This window comes from Coptis chinensis, chromosome 2 (assembly GCF_015680905.1).
Source record: "Coptis chinensis isolate HL-2020 chromosome 2, ASM1568090v1, whole genome shotgun sequence".
NCBI lineage: Eukaryota > Viridiplantae > Streptophyta > Magnoliopsida > Ranunculales > Ranunculaceae > Coptis > Coptis chinensis.
The window spans coordinates 33,936,317-33,961,968 of NC_141457.1; the positions used below are offsets into that span (position 1 = coordinate 33,936,317).

The following is a 25,652-nucleotide window of genomic DNA, read 5'->3' on the forward strand; positions in this document are numbered from 1 at the left end:
ACAATCTCCTGTTTCTCATCCTCCATCTCTTAAGATGGCTGACGAAGTAGTGCAAGCTGAAGAGCCTTTTTCTAACTTCTACACACCGTTGCAAGATGGGCCTCCATCTTGTATATGACTCACACCGCTTACGAGCGATTTTAGGATTCCATCGAACATATTCAATCTTCTACCCATCTTGCACGAGTTACCATACGAGCATCTACTCTGGATACATGAAGTATGTAATACCTTTAATCATCCGGGAGTCACCGACGATCAGGTTAAGCTACGACTGTTTCCTTCCACTCTAGCTGATAAGAGTCACACTTGGCTTCTCTCACAGAAGGCCAACTCTTTTGATACATGGGAAAATGTTGTGTTCTCCTTCATGAAGAAGTATTTTCCGCTGAAGAAAACAGAAGAGATAAAAAACAAGATACAGTTCTTCAGACAGAGTCCGAGTGAAATATTTTCTGAAGCATGGGATATATTCTCTAACCTACTCGATTCATGTCCTCATCATAAATTAGAAAAATCAACTCTTGTCTAATGTTTTTTCAAAGGCCTTCTCCCGTAACACAAAGTAACCCTTGACATCATGAGTAATGGTAATTTTTTAGATAGAGGTGCAACTGAGCCTTAACCTTGCACTATTGGAGACAAGTACACTGTTACTGCCTTGCTCAATCTTGGAGCAAGTGTTAACCTCCTTCCATACTACCTCTTTAATTCCACGAGCTTACACCTACCACCATGAAATTGTAATTAGCCGACCGATCCATCAAATACCCAAAAGGAGTGGTTAAAAATATGCTTGTTAAGGTTAAATATTTTTATTACCCTGTTGATTTTGCCATCCTCGACACTGAAATTTCTCATGATGCCATACACATCATTCTAGGGAGCCCATTCTTGGCAACTGCCAACGACTTTATAAATTGCCGTAATGGATCTATGACCATGTCTTTTGGGAATCTCTCAGTAGAAGTCAATGTTTTCAAGATGATGCAACAACAGATGGAAGAAGAGTTGGATGATGAAATTAGTATGATAGACAGTGTAGTGCAAGAGTATTGTGATCAGACTTTCCCAGAAAATAAGGTGCATCAATTCTTATCCTTCAGAGATTCAGAGTACGATATGGATAAGTATAAAGAAGATACCTTAGTAGCTTTGGAATCAATTCCCTTATGTACTTTAGATAATGAGTTACTTGAACAGAAAGAGACATCACCAGCCCAGGTGTTTTCAATAGATGAACATGATCCTGTAGAGACATTATTAACTATAACACCTACTCTTACTCTTAAGACTCTTTATCCTGACCTAAAATATATCTATTTTGATATAGATGGTATACATCCCATCATCATTTCATCCCAGTTCTCAAAAGAGAAAGAAGAGTGCTTGATTAGAGTGATTTAAAAACACCGTTCTGCCATTAGTTGGTCTCTTGATGATATAAAGGGAATTGATCCAAAGATTTGCAGCCACCGAATTCACCTAGAAGAGAATGCCAAGACCTCTAGAGAGCCACATCACCGGTTAAATCCAACTATGAAAGAGGTAGTAAAGGTAGAGATCCTGAGATTACTAGATGCTGGAATCATTTACCCCATATCTAACAGTGAATGGGTCAGCCCTATTCATGTGGTGCCAAAGAAATCTGGGATTACTATGGTTCGTAATGAGGAAGGAGAGTTAATACCAGCATGTATTCCCATAATATGGAGGATTTGTATTGATTATCGGAAGCTGAATGCCATCACTAGGAAAGATCATTTTCCACTACCATTTGTATATCAGATGCTTAAACGTTTAGCAGGGCATGCTTATTACTATTTCTTGGATGGGTATTCAGGGTAATTTCAAATTTTAATTGATGAATCAGACCAAGAAAAGATGACCTTCACTTGCCCTTTTAGAACATATGCTTATGCACGTATGCCCTTCAGTCTCTGCAATGCACTTGCCACATTTCAACGCTGCATGCTACACATTTTCAGTGATATGGTGGAGAGATTTATGGAAGGGCTTATGGATGATCTTTCCCTTTATGGAGATTTTTTCGATGGTTACTTATCCAACCTATCCAAAGTATTGGCGCATTGTTAGGAAAAGAATTTAGTCCTTAATTGGGAGAAGTGTCACTTCATGGTAAGAAAGGGAATAGTGTTAGGTCACATTGTGTCTAAAAATGGTATAGAAGTAGATAAATCTAAAATAGACAAAATTTCTACACTACCTATTCCGCGGAACATCCGTGACATATGAGATGCACCCTTTAAATTTCTAGGCCATGTTGGATTTTATCAAAGATTCATCTAAGATTTCTCAAAAATTACTAAACCTTTAACTAATCCTCTTATAAAAGATGCACCCTTTGAGTTTAACTCATAACGTATGCAAGCTTTTGAAAAGTTGAAAGCTGCCTTAATAAATGCACCTATAATTCAACCTCCTAATTGGTTGAAACCGTTTGAGCTCATGTATGACGCTAGTGATTATGCTGTCAGCGCTGTTCTCGGTCAAAAACATGATAAGGGACCTACAGCTGTTTACTATGCAAGTAAAACTCTAAATGAGGCTCAACGGAATTATACGACCACTGAAAAAGAATTCTTAACCATTGTATATGCTTTAGACAAATTTCGTCCATATTTAATAGGTTTAAAAACCTTAATCTACACTGATTATGCAGCACTAAGGTACTTTCTCGCAAAGAAGGATGCTAAGCAAAGGTCAACTCCTGCAAGAATTCACTTTGGAGATAAAAGATAAAAAATGAGTTAAAAACATAGTGGCTGACCACCTGTCTAGGCTAACTAATGATAGTGACACTGATTCTGAGACCATTTTAGAATTCTTTCTGCACCCTGGTTTGCTGATATTGTGAATTATCTGGTGACTTAAGAGACTCCGCCATTGTGGAATAGAAATCAAAGGAAGAAGTTCCTTGCTCAAGTAAAGTACTATCATTGGGATGCCCCATATCTTTTCTAGTACTACCTAGATCAGATCATCCGACGTTACATTCCAGAATGGGAACAATCTGCCGTTATTTCCTTCTGCCACGAGTAGGATTATGGAGGGCATTATAGTGCCAATAAAAATGCTGCTAAGGTCTTACAATGTCGATTATACTGATCAACACTCTTCTGCGATGCATTTCTTCATTGCAAGGCATGTGTTCGTGGCCAACATTTCGGTCGTATCTCTGCATGTAACATTATGCCTTTAAATCCTATTCTCATAGTAGAGATTTTCGACGTCTGGGTCATCGAATTCATGGGACCCTTCTCAACTTCTAATGGTTTAATTTACATCCTAGTAGAAGCAGACTATGTACCTAAATGGATTGAGGCCATACCATGTCGTAACAATGATAACAAAACAGTCATCGAATTTATAAAAGAAAACATTTTTTCAAGGTTTGGTGTCCCAAAAGTCATCATCAGTGATGGTGGATCACATTTTTATAATAGAGTTTTTGAGCATATCATGAAAAAATATGGAGTGACCCACAAGGTTGCAACTCCATAACATCCTCAAACAAGTGGTCAAGTTGAAGTCTCTAATCGAGAGATTAAACGTATCTTGGAGATAACGTACAGTTAACCCAAATAAGAAAGACTGGTCTTTCCATCTGAATGATGCACTATGGGCATACATAACCACTTTTAAACACCTATAGGGATGTCCCCCTATAGGCTTGTCTTTTGAAAACCTTGTCCTCTGCCAGTTGAACTAGAGCATCATGCCTTGTGGGCAATAAAAACCTTCAATTATAATCTCGATGTGGCAGGTGAAAAGTGTAAACTGCAGATAAACGAGCTCGAAGAAATTCGTAATGATGTTTATGACCTTTCAAAAGATTATAAAACCAACATGAAAAGGATTCATGACAAGCACATTTTACGAAAATGTTTTGAAGTTGGACAAAATGTTTTGCTTTATAACTCTAGATTGCATCTGTTTCTAGGAAAACTAAATACTCGATGGACTGGTCCTTTTAATATAATTGTAGTCACCCCTTATGGGACTATTACTTTAAAGAACCATAAGGACAACAATACCTATAAAGTCAATGGTCAGCGCCTCAAACATTTTCTTGAGTTACGGTCTAAGGATGTCAAAGAAATCCAACTCCAAGATCTCACTTACGAGGATTGACTCCTCTTGTTCTGATGTATTCCTTTCTTATTCCATTATATATTTTTCTTTAAAGGGGATACATCAATAAGGTAACCGGACCTCTCCACTTGGAGGGTGTGGTTGTAAGTGCCTGGGCCTTAATACCACAGTATGTCTTGCGCATTCCTCGTTAGCACTTTTACTTGTCGTTTGAGTAGTGTACCCCTATGGAGCAAGCATATAATTTTTCATTTCTTTATTTTATACTCTTTTTAGAATAGCTTTTCTTTTCTTGCCAATTAAAATTATTGTCATTTCCTACTTTCTATTTCCTATTTTTACATAATCAGTTTTCTTTCAATCTTCACCTTTGATGCTGAGTAGTCTTTCCTCTACAAAGAAGAGATATGAAACAAAGCAGAGGCCAATGAGGATTAAGTGAAGGTGTCTTACGATTGTCTCTCATGGTTGTTTAGCATGTCTCATCTTCCATAGGTATGTCATACCGTGGGATGGTTAGCAGCAGGAGCCCTTGATTTCGAAAACTTTTTCCTTCTATGGGTGATTTCTAATTGTTTCAAGCTTCGTCTTACAATCTAGTTGGAATGGCTTTAACTAGAGCTAACTAGAGCGTAGGAGAAGGGAGACTAGATTATCTAGAAATAGTGCTAGCCCGCTTCACTAGATTTTCCTACTTGCGAAACAAGATATGGAAGATCTAGGGAGGCCAAGCCATGGGATGGTTCACAATTAGAATCACTTAATTTCAAGCACCTTCTATGAGGAGAATCACTTTTGTCATAGTGATTTTTCTTAGTAATTTTATAGTTCGTATTTTTCCGGTCATAGTAATTTAGAAAAATAAAAACCAAAAAGCCAAAAACAAATGTTCCTTTCTTTCTTTAATAAAATTGTTGTTTTCACCGCGCTTATAATTGATGATTCTCGATACATCAATAGTTAAGTGATTTTTCAAAATAGGCACTGGATTTTACACAGACCAAACCCTAGAACAATGCAATCTAGGGGCAGTTTGAGATCAGCTTTGCTTACTAATGGTCACCTATATCACCGAGCTATTCGCCCGGATCAGGACATTCCATGTCTTGCGCAGTAAATCCCCCAACTCGAGTAACTAAAGCTTTATCTGTCTAGATTGAATTAGCCACTGAGCCGACATGAAAGTTGCCTAAGATTATCTGTTTTGTTTTAAATTAGCAACATCTAAAATCACAACTTTTGAATATGAGTTTCTTGAAATATCTCTCCATAGTTTTCAAAACCGGAGGATATAAAAATGAAAGTTATATGCCCGGAGTAACCAAAATGATACTGGATTAACGTATAATTTTATCTTCTTGGAAAAACCTCTATATTTATTGATAGAGATATATTTTGAATGAGAAAACCAACTATATAATAAAAAAAAAAAAAAAGTATCTCCAAACGAAAATTAAACAAATAGAGTAACCCAAAGTGATACTATTCTCTGTTTAATTCTATCTTTTTGCCTCCACCTCTCTATTTTGTCTTGAGAATTTAACGTTAAAAGACTCAACTTGTACAAATTGTCAAAATTTCCTTTCTTAAAAAAATTTCCCCTCTCATTAAATTTTTTTCCCCTTTTCAATCTCTCATTTCTGAAAAAAAAATTCAAAAATGTCTTCTAAAGCAAACAAAAACCCTCACCTAGCAAGACTAGATGGATCAGTTTCAATGATCATATGAAAGCACTTCCTAGAGAACTACAGCTTAAGATATTGACACATATATCGAAAATCATTCCTGGTTTAGGTAAGAGTTCATACATAAGGAATAGATGAGCTATGAGAGAAAGCTAGTGCTTGAATTGTCAAACACCAACTTGCCCTGCTCTTCAACCTCATAATAATTCTGTTGATAAAGTCTATATGTGTTATCCATCCCCTAGTGCATTACTCTCGGTCTAAGAGAGTAATCCAACCATTTGGTTGGGATTGACTCAAGTTTTCAAAAACTTCCAAGTCTTGGGGATTTGACTTAAAATGACCGTTAGATTAAGTTTTTGATCGTGAGTGTATTCTATATGGTTACGTTGCATTTTCGATGCTGATCGTTTTGGTACCTCACAGGTCAAGATCGGACAAGTAACGAAACATGGATTGGCTCTGGAGGTTGGCAAAGCACTGAGGACAAGATTAGAATTTCCTAATTTCATTTCGACTTGGGCCAAAAATTTCATTTTCTTAAAAGAGGCACGTTCCATCAACCATCTAAGCCCACACGACCACCCACTTCCTTTCTTTTCCATCCCCAAAATCTACAACTTTAGCCGCCCCACTTGACTCGCGATCGCTCTTATTCAACTCGCGACCGCCCGTACACCTCAACACACCACCACTCTAAATTTTTAAATCCCTACTCTAAATGGCTCGAGTTCTTAAAATCATGCCGGAGAAAAATTTTCAAGACCTCTTCTATTCCGACCTGTTTGAAGTGCACTTCAGGGCTGAGATTAGAAGAAGAGGATGGGAACCCTTGGTTTTGTTGGAAGATGCGGTATATTCTCCCTCTTTTACTCTTTCATTTTATAACTGCATGCTTAGGGGGGAGGATGACTACATTACAGTTGTTAAGGATGGCTGCTCAGTGGAGCTCACCAAGGAGGTGGTGAGTGGAGTTCTGGGGATTCCTCTAAAGGTTTATGTTCAGATGGAACAGTCCCCAGACGGTAAGACCATCGACGTGATGATGGTAGAGACACTTCTCGAAGGGGTTAAAAACCCCTCATCTCACTCATATCTCCACCAGCTCAGGGAAACTCAAGGTAACATTATAGTGGAACAGCGGACTATCAGAGCGGAATAGCGGACCATCAGAGAGGAGCAACAGTCCTTCTAGCAGGAGCAGCGACATTTTCAGCACAGTGTCACTAGAACACTGCAGAGCATCAGAGATGCACTCGTGTAGTAATAGACTTGCCAGGACCAGACGTCAAGGAGAAAGATCTTCTTGACGTTGAGATGAGTCATGCATGGATTCTGACTAGGAGCATCCCTAGTGTCCGTATAGTTGGATATATCTATATTTCTTTTTCTTTTTTTTTCTTACGTGTATGACGTAGTATAAGTTTAATTATATGCTTAATATTATCTGCTTGTTTTATTTTTGCTTTTCTTGTGGATTTGGTATATGAGTAGAAAGTAAAACAGATACATCATGCCAAAATTTTCCATTTTTCTTTCCTGCATTTCAAATATGTTTACAAAAGTACAAAAAGATTTCATAGTAGAATAAATATTCCTAGTATAATAAACCATGTATTTATGGTTCTATTTTGAACAACCCACGCCCCAAACTTATTTGGGGGTGGCGTATTTTCATCATGAAGAACAGAATACAGGTGCATCGCTGTTTTAGCTCATGTTTCTATGGTAATCTCTTTCCTTATCTCTTCATACTTTGAGGACAAAACATAGTTATATTTGGGGGTGGTATAGTAACAATTTGCAAAAACTAGACATTTTATATATAGTAGATATAATAGTATATTTCTTCCTTTCTTAAATATTTTTCGAAAAAGACCAAAAATATTTTTCTATTTAGTATCAAAAAGTCTTATTTCCTTTTCTTTGACAAATAAAAAGTTTAGAAGTCTCATTCTAGCAATAGAATAAGGACTTGTTCTTCGTACTTTGACTAATATACGTACAATAGTTTTTACATCTTTTCATGAATGGCATGCATCAGTATTTGTTTGAATATAGCAGTGAGTTTCCGAAGCCAAGGTTAGAACAATTAAGTTTCATATCCTATGAGAATCTAGCCAAAAGCCTCATCTGAATGACTATTGAGTGATGACACAAAGGATGTCCGGATAGAAAAAACACACGTCCACTTGCTTGATCACCACGCCATATCCTATGAGGGAATTTAGGCCCTTTTTTGATCGATATAGCTAAATAAACGTTAAAAAACCAAAAAGATAGTTTTCTCTAGTTACCCGCCTTGAGCCTTCACCCTTTCTAAAAGCCTTTTTATTCATCACCAAAAATTCCTAACCCTTTACAACACACAATTAAAAGCTCACCCCAGCTGATGAGTTGAGAACTGGATGAATAACAAAAAAAGAAAAGAGAATACCTTGTACAAAAATATAATAGTTATTTGCTTCAAAAAGAAAAAGAAAAGAAAGAGAACTGAAGAAAGACCCATCCAAAACTAAAACTCCAAAAAATTCGAAGGAGTCAAAAATTGAATCTCCCAAAAGTTAAAAATAAAAAAGACACGATATCAAAAACAAAAAGAAACAAAAGAAAAGTTATAACTCCCAAAATTCAAAATCATATGGAGTCACAAAGCCAAAGGGCTAAAAGAATGTGGCACAATTCGAAAACAAAAGAACAAAACGAGGTTCTTCTCTAGTTACAAGTATCATGAAGACCCAGTTTCTCAACTTATCAGATTTTGTTTTTCTCTTCCTTTTTCCTTCTAAACCATCACGCTAGACCTGTACCTCCTAATAAAAGACCTCTAGCTCGATTAGGAATAGGATGGTGTGATAGTAAGTGGCAAATATGATCAATCAACCCCGATTTCTTTGTACGTCATTTAAGTATGTGACGAATATAAGTTCCCATTGCACTTGAGTGAATCTATAAGAGAGTTTTGATTGCAACACACCCCTGTGAGAACCCACCATAAGGACGCTATCCAAAAGCTTCGAAAACAACTCTGATTTTGCATTTCATTGCTCATGTTTTGTACATTTATCTTTAGATGATTAAATTACTGTATATATGTTATTCTAAGTTCAAAGGAGTTGTCCTTACTCACCGCTAATGAGATGTATGAACTTCTGAGAATAAATAAAGAAACAAGACCCTTTCTAATAAATAGAAGAAGTTTGTGAGTACCTTCACTGGAAAACTCTCACGAGGTTTAAAGTTCGTCCACTAGGGAATTCCTAGTGGTTTAAGACCTTGTTGCATATGGTCAATGCAATCACACTCTGTGAAACGAGAATAGTATAACATATAATAAATCACTCATTTGTGATCTTAGTTTTTTCTCATCCTTACTTGGGGACAAGCAAGATGCTATTTGGGGATGGTGATTTGCTCCCCAAATGTGCATTTTATTACTTGTATATTGCTCCATTATAACCTTTCTTATGCTTAACGAAAAGGCAACTCATAGTTTTTATTGCCTTTTTCAGGTTAAGGAGTATTTCAGACCACTTATCATAAAAGTTGCGTCTTAGCACCAAAAGGAACCTTAATCACGCTTATTATAAAGACCAGTAGCTGTTATAGAAAAGTGTTGAAAAAGTCAAAGTCAACCGGCCAAAGTTCTCAAATCAGAAGACTAAATATGGAGGCCCTTATTTCAAATTATTAAGACTTTCTCCCTAAACTTATCTTGGTCAAGAAGGCACCAAAAAGCAAAAAAAAAAGAAAAAGCAAAAGTGAAAATGTGAGGTGTCTAGTTAATAATAGAGAAGGGCATATCTGTAATTGGAAAACGTAGGGGTATATAACCCAAAAGCAAAGGAGAGAGAAACCATCCATTGTCTTAGGATCCAAACCATTTGGTTTGTTTATTTTCTTGTCTTGTTTTTCAATTCATGTTTTTAATATCGTTTTCTTTTATTTCATTTTATTTCAATCAACTTGTTACTTGTTCTTTGTTTCAATTTTCCATCTTGTTTACTTGTTTTATTTTAATGTTTTAATCAATCTTCTGCTTTTATGTTTTCAATTTATTTCAATACAACAACCAAAGCTTTCAAGTTCATTAGCTTAGAACCATTCTAATATTTAAAGAGTTTTCCTTTCTTCTTCATATCTCCCTCACTCAAACTCTAAACAATTTAGGATGCCCTTCAACTTCTAATCTATACTCTTTTGAAGTATACTCACCACAATAACAAAACTTCAGACACTGTAAGGTTCCATGCAAGAAACATGGAGGTGTAAGGTTCACAATTAATGGGAGAGACTACTTTCAACTTGTATTGGTAAGCAATGTGGGAGGAAGTGGATCAATTCAGTCTTTGTCAATCAAAGGCTTAAAAACTAGATAGCTGACAATGTCAAGGAATTGGGGAGCTAATTGGTAGTCAAATTCCTATCTCAATGATCAATCACTCTCCTTCAAGGTCATTACTACTGATGGAGAGAAACGATTCTTCCCAAACATTGTTCCATCTGGTTGGCAATTTGGTCAAAACTTCGATCTATAGTTAGGTAAAATTTTAGCTCACTGGAGATCTTAAGTCGGCAGAGGCATGCTTAATATTTTTTTCAATGAAGCAGCCTGCCACTCTTACATGCTACTTGATCATGTAAAAGTCATGAAAATTCTGTAATCTTGGTTAAAGCTGGGATTGAACCTGTAAACCAAAAGCTATCTCATAAACCCAGTGTTGTCCAAACTGAGGACATGGGTTGATCTCAGATTGGTTAACATATGTGAATTAAATCAATTTTAAAAACACAATTGTAGATTAGCTAACACAATATTACCATACTCGCCTCTAGTCCACTTCATATTTTGCAATTTTCCCTTTTTATTCCTTATTTCGTTCATACTCATATAGGTATGAGTATGAACGAAATAAAAGGCCTTACATATCTTATACTACCTCAAAGTTCCAAACTAATAAAAGGCCTTACATATCTTTTTTTTTTTCTGATAATCTAAAGACCTTAGAGCATCTCTAAGTGGAGGCATAAACTGCATATTTACCTCTACTATTCAGAATTTTTCCAAAAATCATTTCTAGGTGGAGGTAAATGTAGAGGCATCAACTGTCTAGCCGTATTCGTGGAGGCAAATTTTCGGTTTCGGATCCAGATGCGGCGCAACGCGCATCACTTCTAATGTCTTGTGGGTTTTTATTTTTACTTTTGGAATGTCTTTTTTTTTTTGAAATGATTATTTGGGGTTATGCAGACCCCAACCTGTATTGATCAAACTCTTTGGTACAACTTACCAATAGCATCTTCCTCCACTATTACATTAAGCTCATACGTGAGTGGGGGGATGCTAACCAAGGTAACTCCTGGATTTATAATTCTATCCAGAATAGTACTAGACTTAGCGAACACATCAGCCGCTCTATTCTTTTCCCTATACACATGGGACACACTAACTGAACCAAAATGGCTCATGAGCCTCCAGATGGCTTCAACTATATCGAGACAGTACCAAGGACTTACCTCCTTTCTGTTAATCACTTAGACCGCTCTCATGGAATCGGACTCAACCAATATCATGTTACAATTCACGCTGAGGGCTGCCAGGATACCCGCCTCTATACCTTTTAATTCTTGGATAATCACCGATCGTAAGTTTGCATTACCCATATATAGAAGAATGGGAGCACCCTCATGGTTCCTCAATATACCTCCATATCCAGCACAGTCATCAGTCACCTACCCATCAACATTTATCTTGACGAATCCAAGTGGTGGCTTGGTCCACTGAACTAGTTCGTGCACTCTCTTCTTTACAATGATATCAATACCAAGTCTAGCAATCATTCTCCTAGTCATAGGAGAGGAGCCTTCAGTAGTCTTGATAACTCACTGCATATAAATTCGCATCTTCTCTATGACATACCTGCTGATCGACTCAACATTGTGAGCTTTGTTCCTGAACCTCCTGTTATTCCTCTCATTCCAGATCCCATACATAGTAGCACAAATCATCGTTCTAACTATCTCACTCGATAACGAGTTCAATCTCGTTAAATGCAAAAGAAACTTCCACTGAGCAGAGGACTCACGCACCATTACCAACCCCAATCTATCCTTTACTACAACACAAATCTTCTTTGTGAATGCACAGTTGAAGAAGAGATGCTTCGAGTTTTTTGGATGATGATCGTCACACAAACAACACTCTGAATGAGTCAGGACCTTCCTGTGGATCAGTCAATCTTGGGTAGCAAGGCAGCCCGAAAAAAGTTGCCAGGTGATGAAAGAATGTTTTGGAACATTATACTTACCACACACCAATTTGTACCATACAACATTTTCTCTCATCTTTTTTATGGACATATAAGCTGACTTTGTGGAGTATCTACCTGAGCTTGTAGCAGTCCACACTACCAAGTCCTGGGCCATATTGACATTTATGGAAGTATGCAGGATTTTATTCTTTAACTCACCGTCTAGCAAGTTAAGAACCATATCATTCCATGAACCACTAGAGATCAGGGCATTATCTTTGGCATCATCTGGAACCTGAAGGAGATTTCTTGCCTAAGCATTATGAAGAAGTAGCATAGAGGATATCCAAGGATAATGCCATAAACTTGTGCCTTCCCCGTTAGCAATCAAGCATCTAATATACTTTTGAGCAATCTTCATATGTTTTAGAATACTCCTCCAAACCTACAAACAATCCGTCGGAATCTTCATAAACCAGAAATATTTTTGTCGAATGTGGTACTCCCAAGTCAATTTTGTCCAAAGAGTTTCATCCTTAGTTGCCACCTTGAACACCAAACCGTAGTAAGCTGCTTTGTTCCATACCCTCGGATCAATTATACTCAGCCCACCTTCCTCTTTGTGTAACCTTAAAGTTTCATGGCTAGCTTTATGCATCTTCACTTGCAGAGAATCTCCAGCCCACAAAAATCTGTTACAGAGTTTAGCCACCTTATCCAAAACACCTACTAGAAAGATAAAAGTCTTCGCCCAGTAAATATGAAAAGACGAGAGGATAGATTGTATGAGCTGTAACCTGCCCGCATAAGATAAGGACCTGTTCTTCCAGTTTGACATTCTCATGCTGATTTTTTCAATCAGTAGCAGACAGTCCTTGGAACTGATTCTAGCTGCAGTGAGAGGTAACCCCAAATATTTAATGGGAGGGGAGACTAGCAGCACCCCCAATAAGTCTACAAGGGCAATCCCATCATCTTTGGTCATACTTCCAGTCAGGATAGTTGTCTTCAGAGTATTTATCTTCAGCCCCGTGAGAGAGGAGAACCTATCAATGGCCACCTTAACAGCCAAAATGGAGACCGACTCCCCTTTATAGAAAAGTAGTACATCATCAACGAAGCTCAAATGTGTAATCTCAAGTCTTTTACATCTGGAATGAGGCCGGATGTTTTTCATTTGGAGACCTTGCTTTAGCAGACCACCTAACAATTCCATTACCAGAACAAACCAATACGGAGATAGAGGATCACCTTGCCTTAACCGTCTTTTCCCTTCAAAGAAGCCATACGGACTCCCATTGACGAAGACTGAATAACAAGGAGAAGTAAAGCACATAGATAGCCAACCGATAAACTTGTTGGGAAATCTAAATCTCTTGAGCACCAGTCGAAGAGATTCCTAGCTGACAGTGTCATAAGCTTTTTGGATATCAACTTTGATAGTACATCTTTGTGGCCCATGCTTTCAGTTGTACCCTCTGAGCAATTCATGAGCTAGTAGCAGATTGTCCTGTATACATCTTCCAAGAACGAATGTTGATTGGTTTAGAATGATCAACTGATCCATGTAAGGCTTCATCCTGTTACTTAGAACCTTGGCAATACATTTGTTAGTGATATTACAACAAGCAATCGGACGAAATTCATCAACCTGGGACACAACAAGCTTTTTAGGAACTAGACAAAGAAATGTTGCATTAGTACCTTTATGAATCTTGTTGTGACAGAAAACTTCCTTAACAGCTCTTAGGAAATCACCACCAACAATGTCCTATGAATTTTTGAAGAAGAATGTTGTATAGCCGTCAGGGCTTGGGGATTTAAAATCATCCATATCAAACAATGCGTGTGTAATCTCCGCATTTGTGACCTCTTCAGAAAGCTTTACTGCTAGTTCAGTATCCACAACACCCCTTACTGAAATCTCCTATAACAACAAATTAGTACACATCGTCTAAACCTTAACTCCAGGAGCTCTTGAAAGAAACTGACGAAAGCATTTGAGACTTGTGTAACACCTTCATGTTTAACTCCATTCAAATCTGTTACATACCACACGAAATTACGATTCCTCCTTTCTTTTATTGCTTGATGAAAAAATGCATTTCCTTTATCGCCGTAGTCAAGCCAATCATTTTCAGCTTTAGCCTTAAGTTCCATAAACTCCATCTCAATCAGTGTACACAGGATAATTCTTGCTTCTCTTTCCTTATTACATAACTGGGAATCTGTAGGGTTCTTTTGTAGCTCAATTTGAAGACTGTGAAGGTCCTCCTTAGCTACCTCTATTTTAATATGGATATCGGACATATGTACCCTTGCTTAACCTCTCAGTTTAGACTTAAGTATCTTCAACTTTTGGACCAAAATATAGAGACAACTGCCCGTCACCTCTGTTGCCCACAGTTCCTGAACCACCTCTCTGAACTTATCATGCAGAGCCCAAGAATTACAAAAGCAAAATGGAACTCTTCCTTTTTTAGCATTAACCAAACAAACTAGCATAGGGAATGATAAAAAATTCCTTGCGGAAGGAATTCAGCTAATGCATGACCAAACAAAGACGATCAGAGGATGTTTATAAGAACTCTATCAATCGTTGACCATTTCCTGTTTGCTCCTACTCCATAATTTGTCCACGTATAATAACACCCAGAAGCTTTCAGATAAAACAACCCTGTATCATCTAGGCAATCACTAAAAGGAAGTGTTTCCTTAGGATGGACCGGCTCCCTTATCCTTTCATGAGAGAACAGAACATTATTGAAGTCTCTATGCACACACCATGGACCTGTTATACTGCGGTGAAGATGCCACAAATCCTGCCAAAGCCCCAATCTCTCTTGGCTATTATTACTTGCATAGATAATCGTAGAGAAAAAACTTGCTGAGTTAAGCAGAATCGTCACCCTGTAATGTACAAACTGAGCTATTTCCTGAATCTTACTCACATCAACAAAATTTGGGTTCCAAAGGATCCATATTCTACCCCCAGGATTACTACTATAATTACTCTCAAAATTCCAATTCGGAGCACATATGTCACTAATGCTTTTCCTCTTTCCCTCCTTTACTTTTGTTTCCAGAAGACCCAACAAGCAAAGCTTATTCTTCAAAATGAATTTATTTATTTCCTTTACTTTTCTTAAGTCATTAAGACCCCTGATATTCCATGTACCAATCTTAATCATTAGGATTAATGTTTCAGAGACCTGAGTTTGCTTACTCTGGACTGTACCCCCGTCCTTGCTATTTTTCTCATTGTTTTATGCTCTTTTCTGTGCCCTCGTTTTAGCTTTCACCACCGTTTCCTTAACTGGCTCGTGGTCAGTGAAAAATTCTACCTGAGCTCCTTCAGGGATGTCATCCTCAATCTCTTATTCACTTTCTGCCAATACTTGAAAAGCGTTTTGTTCCTTCAAAAACTATTCCTTGTGACTTTCCAAATTTTCCTAGTTGAACTGGTCGGTAGCAGCTGGTGAGACTTGGTGTATCACAATATCTAATCCCCTCTGTATTGGAGACAAGATGCCCCTACTAGGAGCATAAACCATAAGACTTTGCAGGGCCACTTGCGAATTACTTCCAGTCCCTTCTTCAGAAGGTGGAACAAATCTAATCATCTCGAGTCCATTTTCTTGCGTCTCCTCTGCCCCTCTTCCTCACATTCTGCGTAGTTTGATCCACCCTCTGTAGCATCGTCTTGTCCTTGAGCTTCCTCAGGTGGGTTAACTGTACAGTTCACAGTCTTAGTTCTCCAAACTTCTTTTGGACGAGATGGGCAACTTGAAAACTTATGCCTAAACATTTTACACCTAGTGCATGACATAGGCACCCAAAGATATTCTAGTTTTAACACAATTATGTCATCCCCCATTTTAACTGGAATCGAGCTCTTATAGTCATAGTCTATTGGTACAACTACACAGATCTTCGCAAATGTCAACTTGGTTCTTTCTATGGTTGCTTCATCCGTTCGAAAGGGGTTACCAATCAAACTAGCAATATAGCCCAACCCTTCATCAGTCCACAGTTCCTTTGGCAAATCCATAAGTTTTACCCAGATTAGGAGACTGGTTATCTTATTCTTTTGAGCTTCGACTTCTCTCGTCCATTGCCGAACCACAAAGAGTCTACCTGCTATAAAAACTGGATCTGCATCCAGCACTTGTTTTCTCTCTTCTTCAAGGTTAAACTTGAAATAGTAAAGCTCTCTATCAGTGGATATAGAGTAACTACCTTTAATCTTCCAAAGCTGTGCCAATGCATCTTTAACAAGTGGAAATGACAATCGCTTCTCTACAAAGAACCAAACCACATAATCACTCCACATAGAGACTCCTTTCTCTAATATGCTTGGTTGAATTTCTGCTATCCCATCCACCTTATGTGTTTCAAATCTTCTCAAAAAGTATTTCTTGTGCTAGAACCACCTGAGAACAAAGACCGCCAGGAGCCTTGTTCACCCAACACCGAAGGTCCATTACTGGTAGAAGCAGACGGAGGAGAAGCCATCAAAGAAACCAGACTCAACAGACGAACGAATCTGAGAGACTACCTTTCCTTTTCAAATTCCCACTGTTCACCAATAGAGGATTTTACCGAATATAGGAAAGGAAAGAGGGAGAAAAAAGATAAACTTACTTTACCTACTATTTTTGCTAAAAGAGGAAACAAAGAGGAACACAGGATCAAAAAATGCAACTTATGTTATGTCTCTACTAGTCACCCCTAAACTGGTCCCCACTTTTAAGTTTTAAAAGTTTTACCACTTGTCACGAGCTACTTCTAATGTTTTAAAAGTTTTACCGTTGGAATGGTAGCACATCACTCCCACTGTCGCGAGCTACTTCTAATGTTGCATGGGTTGTTTTTTTCACTTTTGAATAGGTACGTGCGACACTTCAACTGTCGCGCGACAATGGTAATGTTGCGTGGGGTAGGTCCTTCACAAAATTTGAGATTCTGGTTTGCGTCCACCTAGAGTTGGTCATTGTTTGGGGATGTTTGCCTAAAGTTTTGGCCTCAAACATGCAGTTGATGCCTCAACCATCTAAAGATGCCCTTACATGTCTTGAGATCATTATTCTAACTGTTATATTTATTATATTCTTTCCGGATCAAACCAATGCAATTTGTTGCAGTAGTAATGTCAACAAACACACTCCTACCAACACACATTACCAAATTTCTCACCTGTACTTATCGTTGTCTCTACCCTTTAGAAAGGAAGAAATGCTTTCTTGATGCTCCTAGCATGATCTCAAGTGACAATAATCTAAACTCTGAAGTATACATTGTTTTGTGTATACAACCGTCCAACAACTAGCCAAAGTATAGTATAACATGGTCCCCAACGGCAATATAGTAGCATGACCTCAACAGTGAGCAACTAACGTCCCTTCGACATTTCTACTTCTTTACGATATTAGAGCAGTAGACACCCAACTTTGGGTCATTCTTTCGGATACCAAGTATAAATTTATTTGATAATTCCTTTTCTATAGTATTGTATACCAAACACGTGAAAGTGTGAAACAACAAACATGTAGTTCACTACCCAACTTAGAACTAATTACAAGGGACTAACAAAAAATTCACAAGTCCAGCAATTCACATGGCTAATTCGTTTAGAAGAAAATAGAGTGTGCAAGTAGTGTGATCAGATCATTTGTAGGATTTATCATGAATATTGAGGCATATGCCTCACAAATACAACCTATTCTTTTTGTCTACGATTGTAGTATTAAATGTGTTTCTGATAGGAAAAGTAAAAGACTCAATGTAAAAGTAAAACCAAAAAAAATTTAACTTCAGTATGCTCACTAATAACCAGTTGCACTAACTTAAACGCGAACGAAACTCACAAATAATCAGAAACTGTCTCTTAATTACAACATGATTCCTGCACATTCTTGAGATGCAACGCAAGTTCTTTCTCACCAGAATTTTGCAGAGATTTAATTTGGTTGTCGGTATAAGAAGCTTTCACTTTGATCTTTCTCTTGACCATTGCATTAATCAGTCTCAATGCTTAAACCAAGTAACTATGTTGACAGAGCCCAACCAAAAGAATGGAATAGATATTAGAATCTATAGACGGTAAGCAGTATATCTTCTCCATTTCATCGTAATACTCAAATCCCTCGAGAATCTGCCCATCTAAGCAGAGCTGTTTAATCAAAATGCTATATGCCAATCTATCAGGATTAATTTTATTTTTCAACATCCACCTAAAAAGCTCATTTGCTTCATTCATGTTCTTATTGCACAGTAAACACACAACAAGGCAACTGTAGCATTCATTTCTTGAAACACTTCCATTAGCAACCACTTTCTCAATCAATTTATGAGCCTCCTCAATATTGTCATCATTGCAAAGACGCTTAATCAAAGTACTAATTGTGACTCGATTAGGGAAACACCCTCGTGAACCCATTCGATCTAAAACCGCCAACGCCTCCATAGTTATACCATTATCACAAAAGGTTTGAATCAGGAAAGTGTAAGTAACAACATTCGATATTCCACCATTCTCCTCCTTCTCCATCTCACGCAACAATCCCAATGCCTTATCGAAATCCCCAATCTTACAAAACCCATCAAGTAACGTAGAATAAGCCACAACATTCGTAACAAAACCTTGATCACGCATAAGTTTAACCAGTCCACAAGCATCCTCCAAAAGCCCCACTTGACAAAACCTTTTAATCGACGCAATATAAGTACTCATATCAGGATATATACCAATCAAAGCCATTTCCTTCATCGGTACCAAAACCATGTCCATATCACTTTTCTCGCAAATACATCCGTATAACAATATTAAAACTAGTAGTACCCGGTTGACAACCAAACTCCTTCATCTTTCCGAACACACCCAAAGCTTCATCAAGAAGTTTAGCTTCTCTACACAAATTCAATATAACCTTAAACATCTTAACATAAACCTAACAATCCTCTTTCCTATAAATCTCCAATACATCACTAATTCCCTCAATCTCGAAAAAGTTACAAGCTTTATTATAAATAAATTTACTGTATGGGATTTTTCGAATTTTACCTGATCTTCCTCTGTGCCTTATGATCTTGGAACCTTTGAATGAATGGAGATGGGATGAGATGATGGTGAGTTCGGGGTTGAACCATCTGACGGCTGCCTACATATCTCCTTGTTTATTATGAAGATTCAAACCCTATCTTGCGTAGTTCCTAGGAGCAAAATCCCTATGGTTTTTATAGGAAGAGCTTTAAGAGTCTTAGGGTTTGGGTTGTCTTCACCGCTTGTGAGTTCCCTTCCATCATTGGACTCTATCTTCCTATTAGGAATTCCCTCTTTATGGAAGTCTGAATCTAGACCATATCTTTATGAGAGGTATGTTTCCTTGCTGGTCATAATGTCCCATCGTATATGGGAAGATTATATCTAAAAGGAAACTCCTAAGATATGTCTTCATGATTCCTTCCTTATCATCAAAGATTGCCATATTCAGTTCCCTTATGTTCAGGAACTGTCTACATCAGTTCATAACGACTGGGTAACTATTATGTTAGAAGGCGGTCAGCCATGTGCCTGGCACATGCTCACTAAACAATCGTGCTACGCACGAGATTACTTACTCATAGAACTTATCCGATGGTCCTCGTCTCATTTTGAACATCTATAGTCTTAGGTTATTTCCTATACACATGTCATCTGTTCAGTGTTGGGAAATCCCCCTTACAGATGCCCCCTCTTGTGCCACCTAGCACGTGGGCGCTTGAAGCGACGTTGCTTTTGGCACGAGAATCCTTTTTCCAAAACTATTGTTATGATTTGCTGACGTACCCAACTAATTATGGTGTTGAAAAGATGGCTCGAACAGACACGCCGTTTCCTTAAAAAGGTAATGATAGCAGTTCAATCCCGGAAAGACGCACCACTAGGGTTCATCCTAACCGTCCATCTTATATGTATATAAGAGATCTGGTGAGAGAACTTGCATTACCTCTTCTGCTACTTTTTTTTGCATATTAAACCTTTTAATCTCCCGCTAAGGTTTAACCAAAGCTTGAAACTTTTCATCTTTCTTGGCCATGAATCCCAACAGGTCGCTTGTAAACTTCGGAGATCTTTCCTTTCTGGAACTGATCTGCGTAAAATTTCACATCCCTAAAGATGTTGGCCTAGAGTGGGGGAGGTTATCTGATGAGTTGGCCTACAAGGAGGTGGCGCTCATCACCATTGGTCAACTTAGGGCCGGACTCACTCTTTTTCTCCAACCATTGCTATGAGAATGTCTGATTCACTTTAATCTTGCTCTTAGTCAGGCAGCACCCCTGTTTTACAGAACTGTGATGTACTCTGCCCTTCTTGCTAAGAGACATGGATTTGCTCTTAACCGTTGGGTGTTCAGTTACTTTTCTGAGGTCCGGCGTATTTGAGACCAATCGTTCTATTACCTTATGACCAAAGACAAGAATTCTCCGATCTTCTTTTTTTAGGGGAAGGTGGTGATGCTGGGGTGATCACCACCTTTGTGTATTGGGTGATGTTTGGGATGTTCGCCCCTCTGATGATGATGGTGAGCCCATCGGAATTCCTGTGCCCAAAAAACATACCCGTGCTCCAACCAGTAAGTCTTCCAATTTAGATACTTTATAACTTGATATAGGAGTGTTTTTCCTGTATATCTTTTGTTATTATTCCTTAGATAACTCTTCCCCATGGAATCAACTAACTGCAACTGATGATGCTACGGTGGACATTATCAAGAAGATCCCCAAGGAACAGAGAATACCTTGGGGGATAGTCCCTGATCCCACCCATCTTTTTGAATATCTCAACATGTCTACTGAAGAATTGCTGCAACTTACTCCTGGCTCTTCCCCCTTTGGGATAAATACTGTGAATTCTGGGCGCACAAGACTTCCTCCTCCTGTTGATTAGGATGCCAGACTTTTTCCTCCTCTAGTACATGATGAATCCTCTCTGATTACTAGAAGAAGAGGAAACCATAAGGAAAAGAGTTCGGAGGCCGTCTCCAGTGATGCTGCACCATCAGGTTCAGTTCAGGAGCCTACTGTTAGTGATTGATAAAAGCCCAAAACTGTAGTTTTAACCCCTTAATAATAATACTTTTAGATCAATTATGCGAGTAATAAATAAGAGTTAATGCTAATTACGTGCTTTTATGTATTTCAGGCATGGAACTCAATTATTTGAAGAAATGTGCCACTCTGGTGATATAAAGGAGCAAAGGGTTGGCTGCTAAGAAGTTCTGGGATTAAAGGCCAAGACAGGCAGGAACAGCACACAAAAGTCAATAGAACTTTCAAAGATCGTATCTTTGGACTCAGGCCTTAGAATTGGGCATACCTTATGTTAAAACGACCGACTCAGAAAGAGCTTTCCAATGGTTCAAAATTTGACCCAATCAGAGGAGTAAAAGTGGACAAAAAATCTATTGAAGCCACAGCCAGCTGAAAAGGGGCCTGTGGACTAAAGAAATTTGGCTTTAGGCTCGATTTTTCGGCCCAAAACATGGACCCTCAGCCCATGCACGAAAATGTGGATCTGGTCTCCTCCATTTCCACACACAAGATTTAGCTCTTAAGTATCAATTAGTTTAGGTTAGAAAGTAGCCATTAGAGTAGCCATTAAAAACCTTAGTTCTAGATCTAGTTTTGAGAATTTTAATTAGTTTATTAATTAGTTTTCATTCCTTGTTTTAGATTAAGTATTTAAATCATTGTTTCTCATTGATTAAATAAATAAAATAGTTAGTTCTTGTTAAATTTGATTTTGTTATTTAAAATTGTTTAGATCTAAATTCAGTTATTAGTTGTTATTCATTTCTTAGTTGTTTAATTTAGTTTTGAATTATTGATTAGAATCTTTATATTTTGTCGTATTTAATTTCAATTGGAAATGATAGTTTGATGAATCAAGGCTAAACCTCCATTAGAGGGGTTTGATGAAGCCTTGATGAAAAGTTGATTGTGTAGCATAGAAACATTGTAAGAGTCTATTCCACTCTAGAAGGGAGTTGATTTGCCATGAGAATGGGTGGACTTCCTCACATGCTAGTTATGAATTGGTAGAGATGCCATGTATAATTAGGGATTAGAACGACCAATTCTTACCTCAAGAACGTAAGAATTGGATTACAGCAATCTATGCTAGTTCGTAAGTTGGATTCAAGGTGGATTCAATTCCCCCCTAATTCTTATTCTAGATTCAAACCTTAGTATTCCATATCATTTCGTAGTATAATTCGTAATTCTCTCATTGACTTTGGTAGGATTGATAGTCGTAGGAAACTTGAATGCTAAAGAACTAGGAGTGGAACGAATCTTCTATTCCAACTCTAGTTCAATAGATTCGAGAGTAGAAATCTTTGATAAGACTAGTATAAGTTTAGTTTGTAGTTTTACTTACGTTTAGAGTTTCATTACTTTATCCATTAGTAAAATTATCAATTTTACGGTTAACAAATGGCGCCCCTGCCATCTTAGTTGCCTTTAGCATTGTTTTCTTTAGAATTGTTAATTTTCCAAAGTCCCATAACCCACCCACCCTTGTTTGATTCTCACTGTGGTTGTCCATTTCAGCACTGAAAACATTCCTCGAAAAATTCCACGAGAGCGACCAGCGCCCAGCGCTCTGGAACTCCACTTTCTTGGGAAGCGACCAGCGCCTTGCCTGCGCAAAGCCAAGGCAAAACCCCGTCTTTGGGCGCCTGGACCTTGAGGTTTTCCCTAAGTGCTACCTGTGCCCCACCAAGGCTAAATTGGCGGCGCACCAAGAAGAGAACGGAACTCCAGCTCGAAACTGGCCACCGTTCCCCTACTTAGGCTATTCTGCGCTACCAAGGCCCTCTGCTGAAACTACCTGATTTCCACAGGTTTGTTTCAAATTTCCATTTTTTCATAGTTTTCAGTGTTTTAACTTGTTATACACACTTAGCACACGTAAACAAGATGATATTTATAAGCGAAGCAAGGAGGCATTCAGGTACGCTTTTCTTCCACACCTCGCATCTCTTGTTAGAGGTTCATACTAGCTTATTTGGAGTGTTCTTGTTTTTTGTTAAGATTGGCTTAGCCTTGCATGAGATTAAGGTCAGGCTAAAGAAAAATGCCTAACGTAATCAACCAGCAACGTCAACAAACACGCCTTCCGAGTATACCACCGACTACACCTCTAACTAATATACCACACACACCACCTGAAGTAATGGCTGAAGAAAGAGAGTCTCCCCTCTCTGACTTTTACAAAGACTTGAATGATAGCCCTAAATCTTGTATCGTTCTAGCAGACCCAGTGGGGGATTTCCGAATCCCCCCAAATATATTTAATTTGTTACCTGTTTTTCATGGGTTAGACCATGAAAAGCCTTATCAGCACATGCGTAGGATTTACCAAGTCCTTACTACATTCCACCATCCTACAATTGGTGCTGAACAAATTAAACTGAGGGTATTTCCCTTCACTTTAGCCGATAAGCCGGCGTCTTGGTTAACTGCCTAAGCGCCAAATTCTGTGGACTCGTGGGCTAAACTTGTTCAACTATTTATGGAACATTTTTACCCACCACTGTAGACCGATGAAATGCTTTCCAAGATTCATTTCTTTCAATAGAATCCTCATGAATCAATTTTAGAAGCTTGGAATCATTTCACCAATCTACTTATAGAGTGTCCACACCATAACTTCGCGAAAGACACGCTAGTTCGTGCCTTTTTCAAGGGATTGTTACACCACCACAAAGAGGTGCTCGACATAATGAATGGGGGTAGTTTCCTAAGTAAGGGAGCCTTAGAGGCTTATAAATTTTTAGAAGATCAAACTAAGCATAATAATAACTGGGGCGGTAGTGACGATTTCTCCCGTTCCGCTAGTTCTTTTACAATAGTTAAAGCCACCGGTATGTTTGAGATGAAACCCGATCCGGAACTTAAAAATTTAATCGAATCTCTAACTAAAAAGGTAGAGGCTATTTCTGTTCAACAAACTCCGATCCCCGTCATGAATGTCAACTCCAATCCATGTAATTTCTATTTAAGTCTAGAGCATCCCGACTCTTATTGTCCTTTCGCCTATGAACAACAACAGTCACAACAAGATAATGTTTGTTCTATTAATAGCGAACCTAACGCAGCTTGGCGACAAAATCCCAATTTCGGTTGGCGAAATAATCAACAACCTCCAAGGTTCTTTAACCCAAATGTTAGGCCTACAAACAATTACAACCAAGGTCTACCAAGGCAAGGACAAGGTCAGGAAATTATAATAATTATAACAACCAAGCGTAACCACGACAAGGTCAAGCACAAGGTCAGGGTAATTATAATAATTATAATGCTAATAGAGGTATCGTTCTGGTAAATAATAACTATCAAAATCTACCCATTAATAATCAACGTGACATAGTTCCTGTCACACAGCCTATAACTAACACTCTTCCACAACTGGATCATTTTGATACCTTTATGCAATCTCAACAACAGATTTTACAATCCATCCAACTTTCCTTACAACAGTTAGCTCAAGAGAAAGTGCAAGCCAAAGGTGTGTTTCCAGGACAAGCGATAGCTAATCCTAAAACAACAAACACAGCCTTTGAAGCAAATGGTAATACTAGTACGGAAAATGAAAATGTAGGTGAGCTAAATGCCATCTCCACTCTTCGTTCTGGGAGAGTGGTTGATAACAAAGTAACTATGCTTATAGTTACCCCACCAGTTGGCCCTAAAAAACAACGGAGATTGTACTAGATACCGTAATAGAAACTGAAGAGCCTACCCCTGTAGAGGTACCGGTTAAACCACGACCTAAGAAACAAAAAGCAAATGTTAGACATCCAGTTGATCCATACGCTAAATATAGAGAGAAACCATCGTTTCCCCAGAAATTACCTATGCTAAACAGGGATACAAACTTCGACGAGATTAGGGAAGTTTTTAAAAATCTAACGATAAACTTACCTTTTCTGGACACAATTAAAAAATTACCTCACAATGCTAAATTTCTCAAAGAGTTGTGCACTAAAAGGTGTAAGACAAATATTCCTAAAGACACCTTTTTAACTGAATAGTTTCCAACTTTAACGGAACACAATGGAATCATTAAGTACAAGGACCCTGGTTGTCCTACTGTACAATGCACCTTCAGAAATTCCCACACGACGACTGCTTTACCAGACTTGGGGATGAGTGTTAACTTACTCCCGTATTATCTATAGGTCTATAGGAGATGCAACCTACTAAAATGACGTTGCAATTAGCGGATCGATCAATTAAATACCCTAAGGGTGTGGTTGAAAATGTGCTTGTTAAGGTCTAGGATTTCTACTATCCTGCTGATTTTGTTATCCTTGATACAGAATTCGCTAACGACTATGTTCCGATCATTTTAGGGCGTCCCTTCTTGGTGACTTCCAACGCGCTTATAAACTGCCGCGATGGTTCGATGTCTTTATCTTTTGGCCATCTTTCGGTTGAGGTAAATGTTTTTAAAATGATGAAACAGTTACCATATTCGACTATAGATTGAGAGGTTAGCATGATCGAGAGCTTAACTTAAGATTACTTTAATAACACGTTTCTAGAAAACCAT

The 25,652-nt window shown here is 38.2% G+C and overlaps 1 long non-coding RNA gene across 1 annotated transcript in view; it reads left to right on the forward strand.

Moving 5' to 3' along the window:
- The window catches only part of LOC147515859 (uncharacterized), a 28,923-nt gene extending 7,594 nt beyond the window's left edge, over window positions 1–21,329 (forward strand). Inside the window, exon 4 of the long non-coding RNA XR_015213533.1 lies at window positions 21,237–21,329. This is a non-coding gene — a long non-coding RNA (uncharacterized LOC147515859). The remainder of the gene's footprint in view (window positions 1–21,236) is intronic.
- The last annotated feature ends 4,323 nt before the right edge of the window (window positions 21,330–25,652 follow it).